Source organism: Ochotona princeps, chromosome 3 (genome assembly GCF_030435755.1).
Source record: "Ochotona princeps isolate mOchPri1 chromosome 3, mOchPri1.hap1, whole genome shotgun sequence".
Classification (NCBI taxonomy): Eukaryota; Metazoa; Chordata; class Mammalia; order Lagomorpha; family Ochotonidae; genus Ochotona; species Ochotona princeps.
Window position 1 is genome coordinate 100,968,224 of NC_080834.1, and position 19,320 is coordinate 100,987,543.

The 19,320-nt window shown below is 45.3% G+C and overlaps 1 pseudogene; it reads right to left on the bottom strand.

Annotated features, from left to right (window-relative positions):
* Positions 1-4,790: 4,790 nt before the first annotated feature.
* Positions 4,791-5,683, bottom strand: LOC118758872 (large ribosomal subunit protein uL22-like; annotated as a pseudogene).
* Positions 5,684-19,320: the final 13,637 nt, after the last annotated feature.

The window sequence follows — 19,320 nt, forward strand, 5'->3', positions numbered from 1 at the left end:
AAAAGTTTTCTATATTTCTTTAGGGATAGGAGAGAGAGAGAGAGAGAGAGAGAGAGAGAGAGAGAGAGAGAGAGAGAGAGAATGTCCACCTTCTGGTTCACTCTTGAAATGCCCATGAGATGCAAGTTAAAATTATACGGTAGAGTTTCCTGCCCATCAGATTGCTAAAGTTAGAAAAGTCTAAAAATATCAAGTATTGGTGAGAATAAAGGAGAAGGGGGAAAGTCACTACTGCTGGAGTGTAAAGGGAACAACTTTTGCAGAATCAAGTGAAAATGGAAATGTGTGTATGCTGCCATCCTCCTTCCAGAAGCCATCACCCACATGCCGAAGGCAATGTGTACTATTGTTACATGGGTTCAGGGTAGTAAAAAGCTAAAACTACCTATAAATAAAATATTATACAAAAATGTGGTATAGTTAGTAATGCAGTAAAATGTTCCACAGAAGCCTGGTGTAATTGGCTCTCGATCTGTAAATGTGGTGAGTTAAAATGTTAACTGTTGAGTGAAAAGAGACAGTGGCAAAACCTTATGTGCAGTATGCGATTACTTAAATGTAATTTAAAGCCACATTCAAAAGCATCACACATGTCATATACTGCAGATTACCCATTATTGTATTGTGTGTTGTACTGGAGAAACACACACAGAAACCTGTGCCTGTGATTCCTTCCTTTTTTTTTTTTTTTTAAGATTTATTTTATTTTCAAAGTCAGTTATACAGAGAGGAGGAAAGACAGAGTGGAAGATCTTCCGTCCAATGGTTCATTCCCCAAGTGAGTGCAACGGCCGGTGCTATTCCGATCCGAAGCCAGGAGCCAGGAACCTCTTCCGGGTCTCCCGCACGGGTGCAGGGTCCCAAGGCTTTGGGTTATCCTCAACTGCCTTCCCAGGCCACAGGCAGGGAGCTGGATGGGAAGTGGAGCTGCCGGGATTAGAACTGGAGCCCATATGGGATCCCGGTGTGTGCAAGGCGAGGACTTTAGCCACCAGGCCACTGTGCCGGGCCCCTGTGTTTCCTTCCTTAAGGACAAGGGAGGAGATTGAATCAGTAAGATTTGATTAATTTGTAATAAAAAAAGAGATTTAGTTCAAAGAGATTTAGTTCAAAGAAGCTACAGAGAGAGAGATCTTCCATCAGCTGATCCGCTCTCCACATGACTGCAATAGCCAGAGCTGGGCCAGGCCAAAGGCAGGAGCCTGGAACTCCATCCTGATCTCCCCTCCAGGTGGCAGGGATCCTAAGTACTTGGGCCACCTTCTGCTGCTTTCCCAAGTAGATTGTTAGGGAGTTGGATCAGGAGTGAGCATCCATGACTTGAATTTGTGTCATATGGGATGCCAGCGTCACAGGCAGTGGGTTAATCTGTTGTACCACATGCTGGCTCCTATTTCGTACTTGTAACATTTTAAAGAAATGTTTTTTTCCCCCCTCTATCCTGATTGTTTTTTCTGAAACAACTATTGGAGGGAATGTTGGAATGTCAGAACTTTATTTCCATATTTCTCAAGCACATGAATTCATATTTTCCTTCTCTTGTGCAGCATTCCAGAAAAATGCCTCAGCTCAAATGTCCAGTTCAGTAGTTCTTTAGAAAATTGTTTAGCTGGGGCTGGCATTGTTTGTGGCATAGTGCATTAAGCTGTAACCTGCAATGCAGCATCCCATATGGACGGGGGTTCAAGTCCTGACTGGTTCACTTCCAATCTAGTTCTCTGCTAATACACCTGGGAAAGCAGTAGGAAGATGGTCCAAGTTTTCGGGTCCGTGAACCCACATGGGAGACTCAAATTAAGCTCCTGGCTCCTCGATTTGTCCTCGCCCACCCTGGCCACCGTAGCCATTTGGGGAGTGAAATAGCAGATGAAAGATTCTCTCTCTCTGTTTCTCTCCTTCTCATTTTCTGTAACTTTCAAATAAATACATCTTTAAAAAGTAAAAAATAAGATTTTGTTAGCTGTGGCAATATTTCACATGAGATCTAGCCTGTGAACTGTACATAGCTGTTGACCAGGTGCCCAGCAGAATTCCAGCATTGTTTCCTTTGCTTGATTGAAACTTCATGCCCACTGATTACTGATTCTCCACAATCAATCCATTCTTGCATTCTATTAATTTTATCTAAAATATGTGTTTATTTATTATGAAAACCAGAGTTGAGAGAGAGAGAACCTGTTGGTTCATTCTCTAGTTGGCTGCAAATAGCCAGGGCTGGACCAGGCTGAAGCTAGGTGCCAGGAATTTCCTTCACGTGGGTGCAGGGGCCCAAACATTAGGACCATCTTCTGATGCTTTTTCCAAGTGCCAGATCAGGAATGGAGCAGCTGGGACGTGAACTGGTGTCCATAGCAGGCACAACACCAGTCTACGGTTTGACTGTTTTTGATAGCTTGCCTAAGTATATTCAGCATAATGTTCTGAAGGTTGATCCGTGTTGCTACTTCATGCATGATTTCCTTTCTCTCACTGGTTGGATGGTGTTCGACTCTGCATTCACATAGTTTGTTTATCCATTCTTTTGCTGATAGACATTTAGATTGTTTCCATATCTTGGTTAGTACAAATAGTACTGCAATGACTACAGAAATATTAGTACCTCTTTTAGATTCTGATTGCAGTCTTTTTGGACGCACACTCAGCAGCGGGATTGCTGGATCACACAGCAGTCCTATTTCTAAATTTGTGGGATGCTTTCATGCTGCTCTTCCTAGCAGCTGCCTTATTTTGCATCTCCACCAGCTGTGTGCAAAGTTTCAAGTTTCTCCACGCACCTGTCATACTTCTCTCTTTTTTTTCTAATAACATGCATTCTGGCAGATGTGAGGTGATAGCTCACTGTGGTTTTGGTTTGTGCTTTCCTGATGATTAGTGGTGTTGAACACTTTTGACCATTTGTTTGTCTCCTTGGAAAAATATCTATTTAAATCCTTAACTCATTTTTGATCTGGCTATTAATTTTTTCTTACTATTGAGTAGTAGGAGTTAACTAAATAAATCCTTTATCAGATCTGTGACTTACATTTTCTCCCATTTTATCCTTGCTAGTTTTTTTTTTTTTTCACTGTGCAGAACCATTTTTAAAAAGGACTTACCGATTTGTTAGCAAGTGAGAGCATTGGAGACAGAAGGGGAAAGATAAAGAGAGCTTCTGTCCACTGGCTCACTCCCCAAATGGTTACAACAGCTGAGTCTGGGTCAAAGCCACGAGTCAGGAACTCTACTCTGGTCTCCGAAATGGGTGTCAGGGGCCATCTTCCGCTGCTGGCCTGGGAGAAGCTTGGTGGGAAGTGAGGAGAAGCTGGGATTTGAGCCAGCCCTCCACTAGGGGATGCTTGTATCTCAAGCAGGAGCTTAGCAACAGTGTCACTTAGCTAGTCTCTATGTAAAAGTTTTTTAATCCAATATAGTTTCACTTGCTTATTTTTGCTCTTACTGTTTGTGCTTTTGGTGTCATAATCATGAAATCATTGCCAAGGCCAATACCATGAAGGGTTTTTTTTCCCCCAACATTTTTTCTACAGGAATTTTACAGTCTCAAATCTGTCTTCATTTTGAGTTAATTTAATGTATGGTGTAAGAGTCCAGTTTCATTCTTTGGCATGTGATTATCGAGTTCTCCCAAAAATCATTCGTTGAAGAGATTTACTCTTTCCCCATAATGCATATTGGCATTTTTTTAAAAAAAGATTTATTTTTATTACAAAGTCAGCTATACAGAGAGGAGGATGATTCACTCCCCAAGTGAGCCGCAACGGGCCGGTGCTGTTCCGATCCGAAGCCAGGAGCCAGGAACCTCTTCCAGGTCTCCCACGCGGGTGCAATGTCCCAGTGCATTGGGCCGTCCTCGACTGCTTTCCCAGGCCACAAGCAGGGAGCTGGATGGGAAGTGGAGCTGCCGGGATTAGAACTGGCGTCCATATGGGATCCTGGGTGTTCAAGGCGAGGACTTTAGCCGCTAGGCCACTGTGCCAGGCCCGCATATTGGCATTTTTGTCAAAGATTGATTGATCAATGATCTTTACATGGGTTTCTTTCTATGATCTCTATTCTGTTTCATCGGTGTGCATGTCTTTAGAAGCACCATACTGTTTTGATCATTTTAGCCACGTAACATATTTTGAAATCAGGAAAGATATTACTGCCATCTCTTTTGCTTTCTTGATTTATCTGGTTATTCATGGTCTTTGTGGCTTCACATGAATGTGAACTATTTCTTCTGTTCTTTCAAAATGCCATTAGGATTTTGATAAGGATTGTATTGAAAAATTTGTAGGTCAGTCTAAGTCGTGTGGATGTTTTAATAATATCAGGTCTTTCAATCCATGCATATGAATTGTCATGTCATTATTGATATATAAAAATATGCTGATTTTTGTATAATTTTGTATTCTGTTTTATAATGAATTAATTTATTCATTCTACTATTTTAATGAAGTGTCCAGGATTCTCTATTAACATATTTAAAAAAATTCATGAATGATTTTACACAATGAATGGGCTATAATACAAAGCCTTGCTTTATGTATATGTTATGGAATGATTAACCAAGCTTATTTACAGATGGTATACATAAAAAACTTATCATTTTCCTGTGTCTAAGAGTGTGTTGTTGACTAGAAATGGGTATATTTTATTTCTTCCTTTCCCTTTTGGGTGTATGTCATTTCTTTTTATTGCCTAGTTGCCATAGTTGAATAGAAGTGACAGAAGTGGCATCCTTGGCTTGTTCTAATCTTGGGTAAATCTTTTCCGTCTTCCATCACTGATGTGTGGTTCACTGTGGATTTTTAAATATATGGCTTTTCCCCTTTATAATCTGCATTTATTTTGTGGTGAATGTTTTCTCTGGCCATACGTTTTTGCTTCTTGGGATTCTTCTGGGGCATCTTTTTTATTCTGTGCCACTTCCTCTTCTAGTTTTAGAACATTTTTCTCCCTCTCAGTGAGTGATGGAGCTCATGTCTGGGTTAATCCTACCATAGGCTCTGCAAGTGCCCTGTTATGTCATAGGGGCTTTGTCCACCTGGATGTGATCAATGACCCTTCAGTTCAGCATTACTTTCTGCAATCGAAGCACATGTAACAGCAATTCAGCACTCTTTGTGCTACCCACCCACTGCTTGGCCTGGGCAGGCTGACCCACTCCACCACTGGAATGACACAATGGCACACAGTACTTCTTCATAGGACTCTCTTACATACTTGGTGGCTTTCTGGATATGCATACCCTTTATGGCCTGGGTGGTTTCTCAAGTGTGCTTTTTTTTTTTTTTAAAGATTTATTTTTTTGTTAATTGCAAAGTCAGATGTACAGAGAGGAAGAGAGACAAAGAGGAAGGTCTTCTGTCCAGTGATTCACTCCCTAAATGACCACAATGGCTGGAGCTGCACCTATCTGAAACTTCTTTCCAGGTCTCCTGCACAGGTGCAGAATCCCAAGACTTTGGGCTGTCCTTGACTACTTTCCCAGGCCACAGGCAGGGAGCTGGATGGGAAGTGGGGCTGCCAGGATTGGAACTGGTGTCCATATGGGATCCTGGCATGTACAAAGGTGAGGACTTTAGCCACTAGGCTACTGCGCTGCGCCTTCTCAAGTGTTCTTAAAGTGAATGCAAAGATTTAAGCCTCTTGGTTTGTGTGATTTTGTGTTGTTTTCTGGGTCAAGTGAGTAGCAAATCATTTTTTCAGATCACTAAGACACAGGACCTCCGTAGTTGGAAGTCGGCATGGACTACAAGCTGCTTGTGCCTCTACCTGCCAAGGGACCGTGCCATCCCCCATTACCATCCATTATGCCATTGTGCAGGCAGCAGAGGAGGCTATTCCAGAGTACTAACTTGGATCTCCACTACATCCCGTTATGCAAGGGATGCTGACTTCAATGAGGAAGCATAGCCCTGTATGTGTGGCTTTTCTTTTTAAGATTTATTTATTTTTATTACAAAGTCAGATATACACAGAGGAGGAGAGACAGAGAGGAAGATCTTCTGTCCAATGATTCACTCCCTAAGCAGCCGCAATGGCCGGTGCTGCGCCACTCCGAAGCCAGGAACCAGGAACCTCTTCCGGGTCTCCCACGCGGGTGCAGGGTCCCAATGCATTGGGCCGTCCTCGACTGCTTTCCCAGGCCACAAGCAGGGAGCTGGATGGGAAGTGGAGCTGCTGGGATTAGAACCGGCGCCCATATGGGATCCCGGGGTGTTCAAGGCGAGGACTTTAGCCGCTAGGCCACTGTGCCATTGCGCCCATGTGTGGCTTTTATTATGCCAAGGTACTTCCTTTATTCCTGGGTGATTACTTTTCTAAACAAAAGAATATTGAAACTAACCAAATGCTCTTTTGCCATCAATTGAAATCCTGTGTGCCCCTTTCATTCTGTGAATGTATGGATCATGTAGATTAATGCTCATTTGATGAACCATCCTTTCATTCCAGGAATTAATTCCTCTTTGTTGTGGTATATGTTTCCTTCAATAAGCTGTGGTTTTGATTTACTATAATTTCGTTGAAGGCTTTTGCATTAGGGTTCACAAAGAATATTGGTTTGTAGGTTTTTTTTTAAGATTTCTTCTTTTTTTTTTTAAAGATTTATTTATTTTTGTTGGAAAGTCAGATATACAGAGAGGAGGAGAGACAGTGAGGAACATCTTCTAGCCGCTGATTCACTCCCCAACTGGTCGCAATGGCCGGAGCTGCGCTGATCCAAAGCCAGGAGCCAGGAACTTCTTCTGGGTCTCCCACACAGGTGCAGGGTCCCAAGGCTTTGCACCGTCTACTGCTTTCCCAGGCCACAAACAGAGAGCTGGATGGGAAATGGGGCTGCCAGGATTAGAACTGGTGCCGATATGGGATCCTGGAGTGTGCAAGGTAAGGATTTTAGCCACTTGGCAACTGTGCCAGTCTCTATTTATTTTATTTTTATTTCAAAGATTTAGGGAGAGAGAAGGAGAGACAGAGAGATCTTCCATATACTATTCCTCTGGGTCTTCCACACGGGTGCAGAGTCCCAAGGCTTTTGGCCACCCCCCACTGCTTTCCCAGGCCACAAGCAGGGAGCTGGATGGGAAGTGGAGCAACTGGGACATGAACCGGTGTCGGTATGGGATGCTGGCGCTTCCCAGCAGAGGAATAGCCTGCTATGTCACCCTGACGGCCCCTTGTAGTTTTCTTTTCTTGCAGGGTCTTCATTCGTTTTGATTATCAAAGTAATACAGGCTTCATAATCTGAGTTAGCAAGTGTTACTTCTTCAGGTATATGCATAGTCAATTGTTTATTTAAGAAGGATTGGAATAAATTCTTTCAATATTTGCCAGAATTTGCTACTGAAGCCATGTGGTTCTGGGATATTATTTGTTGTGACTTTTAAAAAAATATTTAGCTATTTTCATTTGAAAGGCAGAGTTACGTAGACAGATGGGAGAGCTAGAAAGATCTTCCATCCACCAGTTCATTGCCCAAATGGTTGCAATGGCCAGGGCTTAGCTAATCTGAAGATAAGAGCCAGGAGTTTTTTTTTCCTATGTCTCCGATGTGGGTGCAGGGTCCCAAGCATTTGGACCATATTTTACTTTCTGACTTACCATGTTGCCAGCTCCTGATTTCCAGTTTTATTCTGCTGTAACAAGAAAAGATACTTGGTATAGTTTCAATCTTATTAAATTTCTTGAGACTTGTGACCTAACACATGATCCATCCTGCAGAAGGATCTGTGTGATCCCACGTAGCCCAGTCCAGTTCTCTTATGTGGGCAGGTGCCTTGGCCCAACCCAGACATGCCCTCCAGATTCCCCTTCCTGAACTGCCCTGTCTCCGCTCCCTCGCTTACCTGTGAGTTAGTGGCTTGGTCCGTGGAAGTCACACCACATCTGTCAGGCACTCCCTCAGATGCCTCTATTCTTATTTTTCTTCTTTTTAAAAAATTTTTGTTGGAAAGGCAGATATAAATAGAAAAGGAGATACAGAAAGGAAGATCTTCCGTTCATTGATTCACTTCTTTAAGTGGCCGCAACAGCCAGAGCTGAGCTGAGCTGAAGCCAGGAGTCAGGAACTTCCTCTAGATCTCCGACGAGGGTGCAGGGTCCCAAGGTTTTGGCTGTCTCGACTGTTTCCCAGGCCACAGACAAGGAACTGGGTGGGAAGTGGAGCAGCTGGGATATGATCCAGTGCCCAAATAGGATCCTGACTTATGCAAGGCAAGGATTTAATCAAGCATGTTCCAGCAACTCCATTCTGATACGTCCCCAGACAATCTACTGCCTGTCTTCTCCCTGTTTTCCCCTATTTCCGGTATGCCTCTGGTATTGAGAGTTTAAGCCACAAAGTAATTATTGATAAAAAAGATTCACTATTTTAATTCTGTTTATTTAAAAAAAAGATTTATTTACTTGAAAGAGAGAGCTGGAGAAAGGAAGAGACATAGAGATCTTTATCTGTTGGTTCACTTCACCAATGGTCCCAATAGCCAAGAGCCAAGGCACCCCGATGGGTGGCAGGGACCGAAGCACCTCCAAGGTGCATTAACAGGACAGTGGATGGGAGGCAGAGCACCTGAGGCTTGAGTAGGCAGTCTGATGGCCGTAAGTGGTACCACAACATGGCCTCTCACTGGAGTAGTTGTTGCTGTTAGTCGTTTGGTTATTTTAACTCTTTTCCTTTCTTGTCTTCTTCTTTTTGTGTTTTATTGATTTTTTTATGATATGCTTTGATTCCTTTCTCCTTTTACTTTGTGTAATTTTTTATAGTTGCATGTGTGTGTGTGTATGATTATCTTGGAGCTTACATAAAATATTCTTTCAAAATTATGTAAATTATTTAAAATGTATTTATTTACTTTCTCTTATGTGAAAGAAAGAGGAACAAGAGGAGGAAGAAGAGGAAGAGAAGGGGGTGGGCAGAGAATGAATGGAGAGACATTTTCCATGAGCTGGTTCATTCAGACAGTAAGAAGAGGGTTGGGTCAGGTTGAAGTCCAAGAGCCCAGGACTCCATCTGGATTGTCTACATGGACAGCATTGACACAGGTGCTTGAGCCATCACCTGCTGCCTCCCAGGATGTGCAGTAGTGGGAAGCTGAGAAGCTAGGACTGGGGCCCAGGCTTGCCGATACAGGCGGTAGGCATCCCAAGGAAGGACTTACCTGCTCCCAGCTCAGGCAGTCTTCCAAGCTGGTGTTAGCTTGTTACCAGCTCTTCGACTGAGATTTTTTACTTTCATAAATGTATTTCTAAAATTCTCAAATCTCATCACAACACACTCTCGTTGCTTCTTGGGTTGCTATGTATGGGTAAGGGGTTTGTGTCTCCAACCCAAGTCTGCATTCCAAATGGTCATTACCCTGAATTCCATTCATTAAACTGAAGACCTATGTCCCAGTTCTTCAGTAAAATAAGTTATCCTAAAAGACATGCAGTGAACAACCTGGACACATTTATAGAGCGGCAAACAATCACCTTTTCCTGGCTTCTTCGTCCACATTCCATTACTGTTAGGCCTCACCTCTCCTGGAACTCTTGAAAGTACACAAGTTAGAAATACAAAGCATCTTAACGTGCTATCTTTACTGTCCTGCCCAAGCAGTGAGCAGAGGGTGAGGAATCAGACATAGAGGGGCCATGCACAGGGGCTACTAGTCCTTAGTCTGCCCTTGGAAAGTCAGAGAACAAGCAGGTACTGGGGAGGCCGAGAGTTGGAGTGCCATAGTGATGGAAGCACATGACCAAGAGAGCGAACCCCTCCCTATCATGGGCTTTTATGGGGTCTTGTAGGGGGAGTGGTTATGCAACAATACACTATTGCTCCCTCTCAGGTTCCAAGTGGTGATAGGCGTCACAGTGGGCAGATGGGAACACCTAGGTGGTGGGGGGGGAGTGGCTTCCAAGTGTGTGACCCTGAACTAGCTGCCTACCCCACAACACCATCCCCCATCTCCATAGTTTCTGGTTGACTCAAGGACCCTTGATTTTGAGTTGCAGCTTTAGAAGAAGATGTATCTTATTTATAACCCACCATCTGTGAATCCAAAACTTGCAGAGGGAGTTTAGGGCTAGACACGCAGATTTGGGAGTCATTTGAATAATAAATGAAACTGGTAGTGTGGGAGGAGAAAAGATATTCAGAGTCTAGATTCAGAGAGAGGAAAATCTAGCCAAAGGTAGAACTTAGGACTTCACCTGTTTGAAGAGGTTGGGGGATGGTGAGGAGCTAGGAGCAGGAGTAACTACTCCCAGGCTGCAGGAAAGTGGATGATCAGCCTTCAACAGAGGCCACAGGGGCTGCTCCCAAGGCTGCTGGGGGCCACTGGGAACAACCTCAGGGAGGGATGATGCCAAACTCATGTGGACACACGTTCAGGGGTGAGTAGTGGGAGGGAGAGGTGAGGCAGAGGGCAAATTGAAAGGTGCGAAACCAGCCAGAAGAGGGCTTTCCAGAAGACCCTAGGAAAAGTTCCTTTACAGATTCAAGATCTCTTGGAACCCATACAGAAGGAACATTCTCTTTTTACAAGACGATGGAATCAGCAAACATGATTGTTATTTATATTTGCATTGTGTTTTTATGTATTGGAAATATCCACTTGCTTCTTTTCTTTCTTTTCCCACCATGTAAAACAAAGAATTTGTTGCCAGAAATAGAGACAGATTACACAATTATGAAGAGATCATTTGCTGAAAACAGAGGAATTTTAAATGCATAGGTACTTAACAACAGCACTTCAAAACACACTGAGAAAACTGACCAAACTGAAAGGGAAAGTGGACAACAGTAAAACTACAGGTGGAGAGTTCATCATTCCATTCAGTAATCGAGAAAGTCAGTCCAGGTACAGATGTGACCAGCACTATGAGCCAGCTTAGGCTGACTGATTGCTATAATAAAGCCTCTTATGAGATCATAGCAGAGGTACACACAGGTTCAAAGACAACCACTGAAACAGAACATGTCCGCACAGTCAAACTAGACACGATTATCATAACTTAAATCATATTAGGTATGTTATGTAATCACGCATATCTCAATTAGACATAAACTAGAAGATATCAAGAATTCTGCCAAATATATAGAAATGATACACTGCAGCTAGGCATAAACAACACATGGGCCAAAGAGGAAGTCCTAGGGGATATACAAAGTACTTTTTAATTGAATGAAAATGCAGTGATAATGCAGTGAATGATAATGCAGTGATCAAAGGGAAATGTATAGCAAAGCTAAATGCAAAACCAATTAAAGAAATTGAAGAATGAAACAGAAATCAATAAAAATGAGAAAGAAATGAGAAAGAAATGAGAAAGAAATGATTAAATAAGTACCAGATTCTTGTTTTATGAAAAAAGAAATCAATGCAACTGATAAATCTCAAGCCAGAAGTAACAAGCATAACAGAAAGCAAACACAAATTATCAATATCAGCGATGAACAGGAGGACATTAGTACAACTATAATAGACAGAGAATGATATCAGAATAATATAACTATCTTCATTCTCAAAACTGACAAATCCATTTGAAAATACAAACTACCAAAATGTTTACCCAAAATAGGTAACCTTGAAGTCTTATTTCAATTTTAAAAAGTATATTTCTAGTTAAAAAATCTTACCATAAATATCAATGAAAAAAACTGTCAAAATACACATATTTTGAGAAACTGGTAATTAGAGAATAATATCAATTTTTTTAAAGATTTATTTTTATTTTTATTACAAAGTCAGATATACTGAGAGGAGGAGAGATAGAGAGGAAGTGGAGCTGCCGAGATTAGAACCAGCGGCCATATGGGATCAAGGTGAGGATCTTAGCCACTAGGCCACGCTGCCGAGCCTGAAAATAATATCAATTTTACATAACCTGTTCCAGGAAACATAAGTAAAAATACTTTCAGACTCTGTTTATAAGGAATTATTAAAAACTTGAAACCATATAGAAACTACAAAAATATAAAAGAGCTTTCATCACAAACACAAAACATTAGCAAGTTAAACACAATGACATACTAAAAGTAAAGGATGCTGTTATCAGTCAGGATTTATCATGGGAACGCAAGGCTGGCTCAACAATCAGAAACTATCCATGGATATCATTGTATACACAGACTAAAGAAGAGAAGTTATAGGGGCCTGCACTGGGGCACGGCACCGCTATCCCATGTAGGAGCCAATTCATGTCCTGTCTACTTCACTTCTAATCTAGTTTCGTGCTGATGGTCTGGGAAAGCAGCAGAGGATGGCCCAAGTCCTTGGGACCCTGCATCCATGTAGGACATTCAGAAGAAACACCCAGCTCCTGGCTTTGGATCAGCTCATCTCTGGCCGTGGTGGCCATTTGGAGAGTGAACCAGCAGGAGAAAAACCTTTCTCTTCTGTCCTTCTTTCTGTAAAATCTGTCTCACTGTTTGCTGTCTGGCCATAATGGACTCAGTGCATGGAGCTGACAATCATGCACGTGGACTACTGACTGAGAGAGAGAGAGAGAGAGAGAGAGAGAGAGAGAGAGAGAGAAAGATCTTCCATCCAACGATACACTCTCCAAATGCTTACAACAGTCAGGTCTTGGTCAGGCGGAAGCCAGGAGCCAGAAACTCCATTTAGGTCTCCCATTCAGGTGCCAGGAGACCAAGTACCTGTCTCATCATCTTCTGCCTCTCACAATGCATAAGCAGGTGGCTGGATCACAAACACAACAGCTGGGATTCAAACCAGCTCTTCAACATGGGACGTGAGTGTCCTAAGTAACAATTCAAACTATCGTGCTAAAATGCCCACCCCCATATTTGTAATTAATACAACAGAGTTGTGTTTGGAAATATGTAGTAGCACCGTCTCAGTTGAGGAGTCATTGCAGCTTGCTGTTCTGCTTTCATCTCATGGATAAGGAATATTTACCCACTGGGTCACTGAGCGATGCAGTGTGCAGGAAGGTGTCATGATTCACCCGAGGAAGCTGTGCTGGGCTCAGCACTCGGCTGCATCCTGTTTCACTCTGTCAATAGGAAAGTCACCCTAGTTCTGGATGCACAACTGAGAGCTCCTGCTTTGGTAAGGAAGGCTGTGGGGCTAGGCACTGTGAGAAGACTCAAGGAGCTTGCTAATCCTGGGTTTTTGTACCGGCTTCTCACATCCTGATACTCCTATCCTATGGCAATGAAAAAACGACACCGCCATGCCCCCAGAGAGAATCAGGCCTCATGTAGGTGAGTTGTGAAGTCGTAAGCGAGACACCCAGGATGAGAAATGGGGAAATTTCAAGCAAGGCACTAAACACAGGGTTCCAAAAGGAAGGACAGAGTAATAGAGGAAATATTTGGGATTCTTTGTTCTAAGCAGTCTGATTGAGGAAGAGTTGATATGTAACAAAGTGCTTGATGGGTAAGTTCAATGTCAGTCTGTACCACCGCACTAAAAAAACAGTTAATGTATGCATCACCTCCCCAGTATCTCCTTGGGCCTTTGGCAATTCTTCCTTCCTACTCTGCTTTCTATTATAATTGAGGTATTCTTATTTTGTAAAATACTATGAAAATTAAATTGTCAGTATTTATCTTTCTTTCTAAAGATTTGTTTATTTTTATTTGAAAGGCAGATTTACAGAGAGAAAGATCTTCCATCTGCTGGTAGCCACAATGGCTGGAGCTGAGCTGATCCAAAGCCAGGAGCCTACAGTCTCTTTTGGGTACCCCATATGGGTGCAGGGTCCCAAGGCTGTGGGCCGTGCTCTACTGCTTTCCCAGGTCACAATCAGGGAGCTGGATGGGAAGTGGAGCAGTCAGGATACAAACTGGCTCCCGTATGGAATCCCAACACTTGCAAGGCAAGGCTTCAGTCATTGAGCTATCATGCCAGGCCTCCTCCCCCCCCACCCCTCACAAATCTGCCTTTCCAATAAAAATAAAACAAACCTTTAAAAAATAATTGGGGGCCTTATACAATACAAACAATAAATGGGCACTGTGTTTTTTAAAGATTTATTTGGCAGGCAGAGTTACACAACACACACACACACACGCACGCACGCACATACACACACAGATCTTTCTTCCACTGGTTCATTCCCTAAATGGCTGCAGCAGCCTCAGGGGCTGGGCCAGGCTGAAGTTAGGAGCTTCTTCCAGGTCTCCCAGGTGGGTGGTGAGTTTGATGATCTGACCATAATGGAGGTGCAGAGAGGCAGGACGGTGCACATAGAAGGACAGAGATGCAAGAGCCCTGCACTGGCTGCTGGGAGGATCTGTGCCATACTGGACCACAGGTGCCCCTCTCCCCTTCTCTTTTTTCTCTCTAATTGCTCTAGGTAAGATGTAGTGGCAGGCTCCACCTCTGATGTTATAAGGTGTTGGAAAGCAGAGTGGGAGCTTGCGGATCCAGATCCCACATGTGGGTGTCTGCCCTGCCTGTTGCTTGAGGTGATGTATGTTAACTTTGGCCACCAGAGGTTGAAGTCCCCTGTTCCCGAAAGGTGCCAGAGGTGAGTCACGGGGCAGACCTGACCAGGGGAAAGTAAGAGATCTGGGGGACGGCAGAGCGTCAGGTGCCAGGAGCAGGCGCAGAGGTGAAGGGTGTGGTGAGGGTAGGGTGGAGATGATGGGGTCACTTTGCCCGCCCTGGCCCTACCTACCACCCTGGGTACAGGCATACCCTGCCCTCAGTTTTCTTCCCACCACAGCAGTGAAGACAAGTTAAGTCACCACTGCATGCCCTGTTCCAGAGAGGCCATGCTCTGGATGGGAACAGAGTGGGCAGGCCTGTTTGCCCTACAACCCCAGGAACTGGGGTCTGCTCAGTAGCTCCTCCTGGGGAAGCTGGGTCCAATGTTTCTCTTCCCAGTTTAACAGTAAGACTGCCCCATCTCAGCCCACTGCCCACACTTAAGTCTACTCCCATCCCAGCAGTCTGCTGTCCCAGGTCTCTTCTACTCTGCCCTCCCATCTCGGTGTTCCTCTCCCCAGAGTGCCCCTACCTCAATTCTGCGGTGACTCCTGTGTAGTTCAACCCCTTGGATGCTCCGTATGCTCTGCACCTGCTTTCCAGCGGTAGTCACTGCCCGCGCTGCTGCTACCTGTCCAGTGGGTGCCAGCTCTGCAGTGGGTGCTGCCTGTGAAGGTGAACGGGGCAGTAGGGGACGCTGAGGTGCCCTTGATGCAAATGGTGAGCCACGTGGAACTTCCCGCATCAGGGGATGTCCTGGAGCTGGCAGGGACTGAGAAGGGAGTGGATGGCGGGAGCTGAGGGCAAGGGAAGAGGCAGAGCGTCCTGGGCCACGAGGACCAGCATGTGCAGAGGTCCAGACACAAGCATGTGTGGGGTGTATTTGGGTCAAGGCGGGTGGTTTGCTCATCCGGAGTCCGGAACTGCGTGGGTTTACTGATGGGAGGGAGTGAGATAGGGGAGCAGGAAGCTTGTGGCGGTTTTAGAAGTTTTGGAAGTATGCCCTGTTCCGGGATGATGAGCAGGGTGGAGTGGATGCAAGCAGGGAGCAAGCTCTGCAGAGATGGCCCATCTCTGGAGGGAAGATGGCCCAGCAGGACTGTTTAGGAGGCCTGCCCTGTCTGGGCAGGTGGTGATGAGAGGCTGGGCTTCTTAGCAGGGAAGGGGAGGGGCGAGGAGAGGGGCAGCTGGCACCTGTGGCATGTGAAAGCTGGTGCCCTGGTGTGTGGCCTTTTCACCAAGAGCAGCCAGGTGGATGGTGGGGACTTCTGAACATGTGAATGAGGAGGCAGAATTGTCCCCAGCCGTATCTTCTACACCCTCCAGAGTTCCACTCTGCACAGGCTTCAGCTCCAAAGCCAGGCCTCCGTTTCCTGAACGTAACATGTCTTGCCAAGCCTTCACTAATGGCTGAGACACACTCTCCACCCAGCTGCCTGGGGCACTAAGACACCTGTAATAATGGTTCAGAATGCAACTAATAACTAAAGCCCATTCTGGGAGAATGCTGATCCCTCTGTGTGGATCTGTAACACTTCCAACAAGCCCGAGAAGATGGGCATTGCCCTTCCAGCTGTTAGATGCAGAAACCACAGCCCTGAGGTGGTCAGATTGCCAGCGGGCACCAAGAGATTAAGCAGCTAAGTGAGGGTCTGAAGGCGTTTCTCTGAGGCCCACCTCTATGCTTTCAAAACTGCTCAAAGCCCAGCTTCTATGATGCCTTCTGTGGAGCACTTGGGGAAGAGAGTGAACCAGCGGAGAGAACTCTCCACCACTCTTCCTTCTCTATGAATAAATGAATAAATCACTAAATAAATAAAACTTGAAAAACTGCTTAGATTTGCAAAGTTCTGAATTGTGGAACTGTGGGTAGATGTGGGATTGTAGAGCTGGCCCAGGAAGCTGCTGGAAATATAAAGTGTCTAAAATGGGCTGTGGATTTTCGAAGCTCTTTGGAGCTTTGCCCACACTTAGACAATCCAAGGTCCCTGGGCCTGGGGAGAGCTCTCTGTTCCTGGGGTCCTCCAAGTGACCTTGTCTCTGCTTAGGGCCTCTCTGCTGCATTCTTTCAGCTCTCCCATGGCGCTAGGCACTCACTGGTCTCCAGCCTGCATCTAGGACGATGGCCTACTTTCCTTCCTATCTCATCATCCTTCCTTTTCCCTCGCTGGGCCCCCAGGCTTGCCCACTCACCATCCTTACTGGGCTGCCCTGCACATGCAGGGGGACTTACATGGCTCCTCCGTAGGCCTCCCAGCTGTTCAGGTGGAAGGACTTTTTCCCTCTCTGCTCTCTGACAGCTTGTGGGCCCTGGCAGGTATTTCTTGGGAAAATCAAAATGCCCAAGCTAACAGCTCAGTGTGTGACACCATTGTTCCTTGCAGATGGCAGAGCCTCTCTTGGAAGGTGTGTTGTGCATTTGACCTCTTGAGCTCATGCTGTCTGGGTCTCCCACCCCTCTGCCCTTCTTGGAGTGTCATCAGGTCAATTCCTTGCCCACTGGAGACTTTGGTGCATGTTCCCAGGGTCCCCCTGCTTCCTTGGGTCCTTCTCTTGCCTGTCATTGCTGGGCCCTGGTCCCATGACTTCACAGGAAGTGCCTTCCAGTGGCTCAGACTCCTGCTCATTGGCTCTGACCAAGTGGGCTTCTCCAGGTGTAGCAGGTTCACTGGGTTGAGCCCAGGGACCTCTCTGGCTTCCTTTTTCTTATCACTTTCTGCCACTGATTTCAGAAAGCTATTTTGGCTGTTAGAATGCTTAATAGACCCAACAGGCCCATTGATTGTCTTGGTAAGAATGTTACTCTTAACATGTCTGTTTACAACAATGGCAATACTGATGTTATACACTCTCCCAGCTTTGCCACAGTCATACTTATGGGATATTTCTTTCTGGATGTGTACAAGGCCACCTTTCTTGCAGATGTGCACATCTGTGGCCAAAGGGGCAGCACCATGCCTTTTAGACACCCCAGAACACATGTAGTGAGTACCTTTCTCCTTTCACTTCATGTTCAGCATCTTGGAAAATTACTGAAAAATGGTGGCTCAGGCTGAAAACTTTTGAAAATTTATTTACTTATTTGGAGGCAGGATAACAGAGACAACAAGATAGAGAAATACCTGCTACCTGCTGGTTCAGTCCATAAATGCACACAGCCGGCAGAGCTGGGCCAGGCTGAAGCCAGGATCAAGGAATTCCATCTGGTACACCCTCACACACACACCATGGTTGGCAGGGGCCCAAGGACTTGGGCCATCATCTGCTGCCTCCCAGGCACATTAACAAAGAGCTTGCTGGGGATGGAGCAGCCAGGGCTCGGACTGGTACTCTGAGAGGGGATGCCGGGTTAGGGGTAGTCCCTGGTTCCCATTCCTTGAAGCCCCAAATCTTCAGGTGATCGAATTATTTTGGTCCTGCAGTGCTGGGGCCACACTTGGACATTCGGTGGGAAATGCTATTGAGCCCTTCTGTGACCTTACACCCTGTCTTGCCCTCACTAAACTCCACTCAAATACGATTGCGTCAGCAAGTGTCTTCAGCACACCAACTACTGCCCTGCCAAGCTCTCACACAGCTTTGTTTGGGTGAGGCTTAAGAAAAGGGGCTTTAAAAAATCCACTCAAATCTCCAGATTTATGATTTCCCTTAGGAAAAAGCAGAGGATCTGCATTCAAGCCCTGCATTCCGCCCAGAGATGGGGTGGGGGACCCATGTGCTCCAGCTTGCCCGATTCCCACACTTCTGCTTGTTTGTCACTGACTGGCCTGAGAGCCTCTGAGGACCTGACCTCTGTCTTGGGCTGAAAACTTGGCTGCCTGTGTTTCTCACCCAGAGTTTTCTCAGTTGCAGGACAATGGCTGTTATTTATTGAGCACTGATTGTGTGCAGGGTATTTTACATGCAGCATGCCTCTTGAGCCGCATACCCTAATAGGTGCATGTTGCTTTTCCCACTTTTGTAAAATTTTATTTTCCATATGAGAAAGTCAGGGTTTAGAAAGAATGAGTAATTTGCTTATTGACATCCAGCTAGAAAATAGCAAGACCCAGTAGGTGCGTGGGCAAAGACTGTTGAATGTGCCAGGCCATCTGGATCTTAGTCAAATATGCAAGATGTAAGCCAGCCTCACTGCAGGCCTGACACCTTTGGGCAGTGGCACCTACTTTCACAGCCACCAAGGCCTTCGTAAGGTATTGATAATGTGCTGGAATATTTCTTTCGTTTCTTTTACTTTTCGTAAAAAAAATATTTATTTATTATTTAAAAGCCAGAATTAGAGAGAGAGAGATGAGAGATACAGAGCGAAGTCTTTCATCCACTGGTTTGCTCCCCAAATGGCTGTGATGGCTGAAGTTGGGCCAAACTGAAGCTTCTTTTGAGTCCCCACATGGGTGCAGAGACCCAAGCTCATGAACCATCCTCTTTGCTTTTCCAGGTACATCAGTAGGGAGCTGCACTGGAGATGGAGCATTTGGGAACCAGAAATGGTCTCCATATGGAATACTGGCATTACAGGAGGAAGCTTTACCAGCTCTGCCACAATGTTGGCCCCATGATGAAAGATTTCTGAAGAAATCTGGCTTGGGAAACTTTCCAATGACTTGACCAGGGAGGATTGGGAGTGAGAACAAGTGGTTATAGTTCCAGTTACATTCTAATGAGGGCAAGAAGCAGCTGGGTGGAGCCCAGTGGTGGAGGGGTGGCAGTGCTGGGGAGGGTGGGAGGGCAGCATGCTGGGACAGGGCAGATGGTCCCTGTCTCTTCCGTAAGAATTTTGGCAGGTGGAGTCTGGGGCTGCTTCTGACTCCAACAGAGGGGCTGTCAGCTCCAGTTCTGGGGCTGGACGTATCTGCTGCCTAGGCCTGCCTGCTCCTGGCTCCTGCGAGGCTTGCTG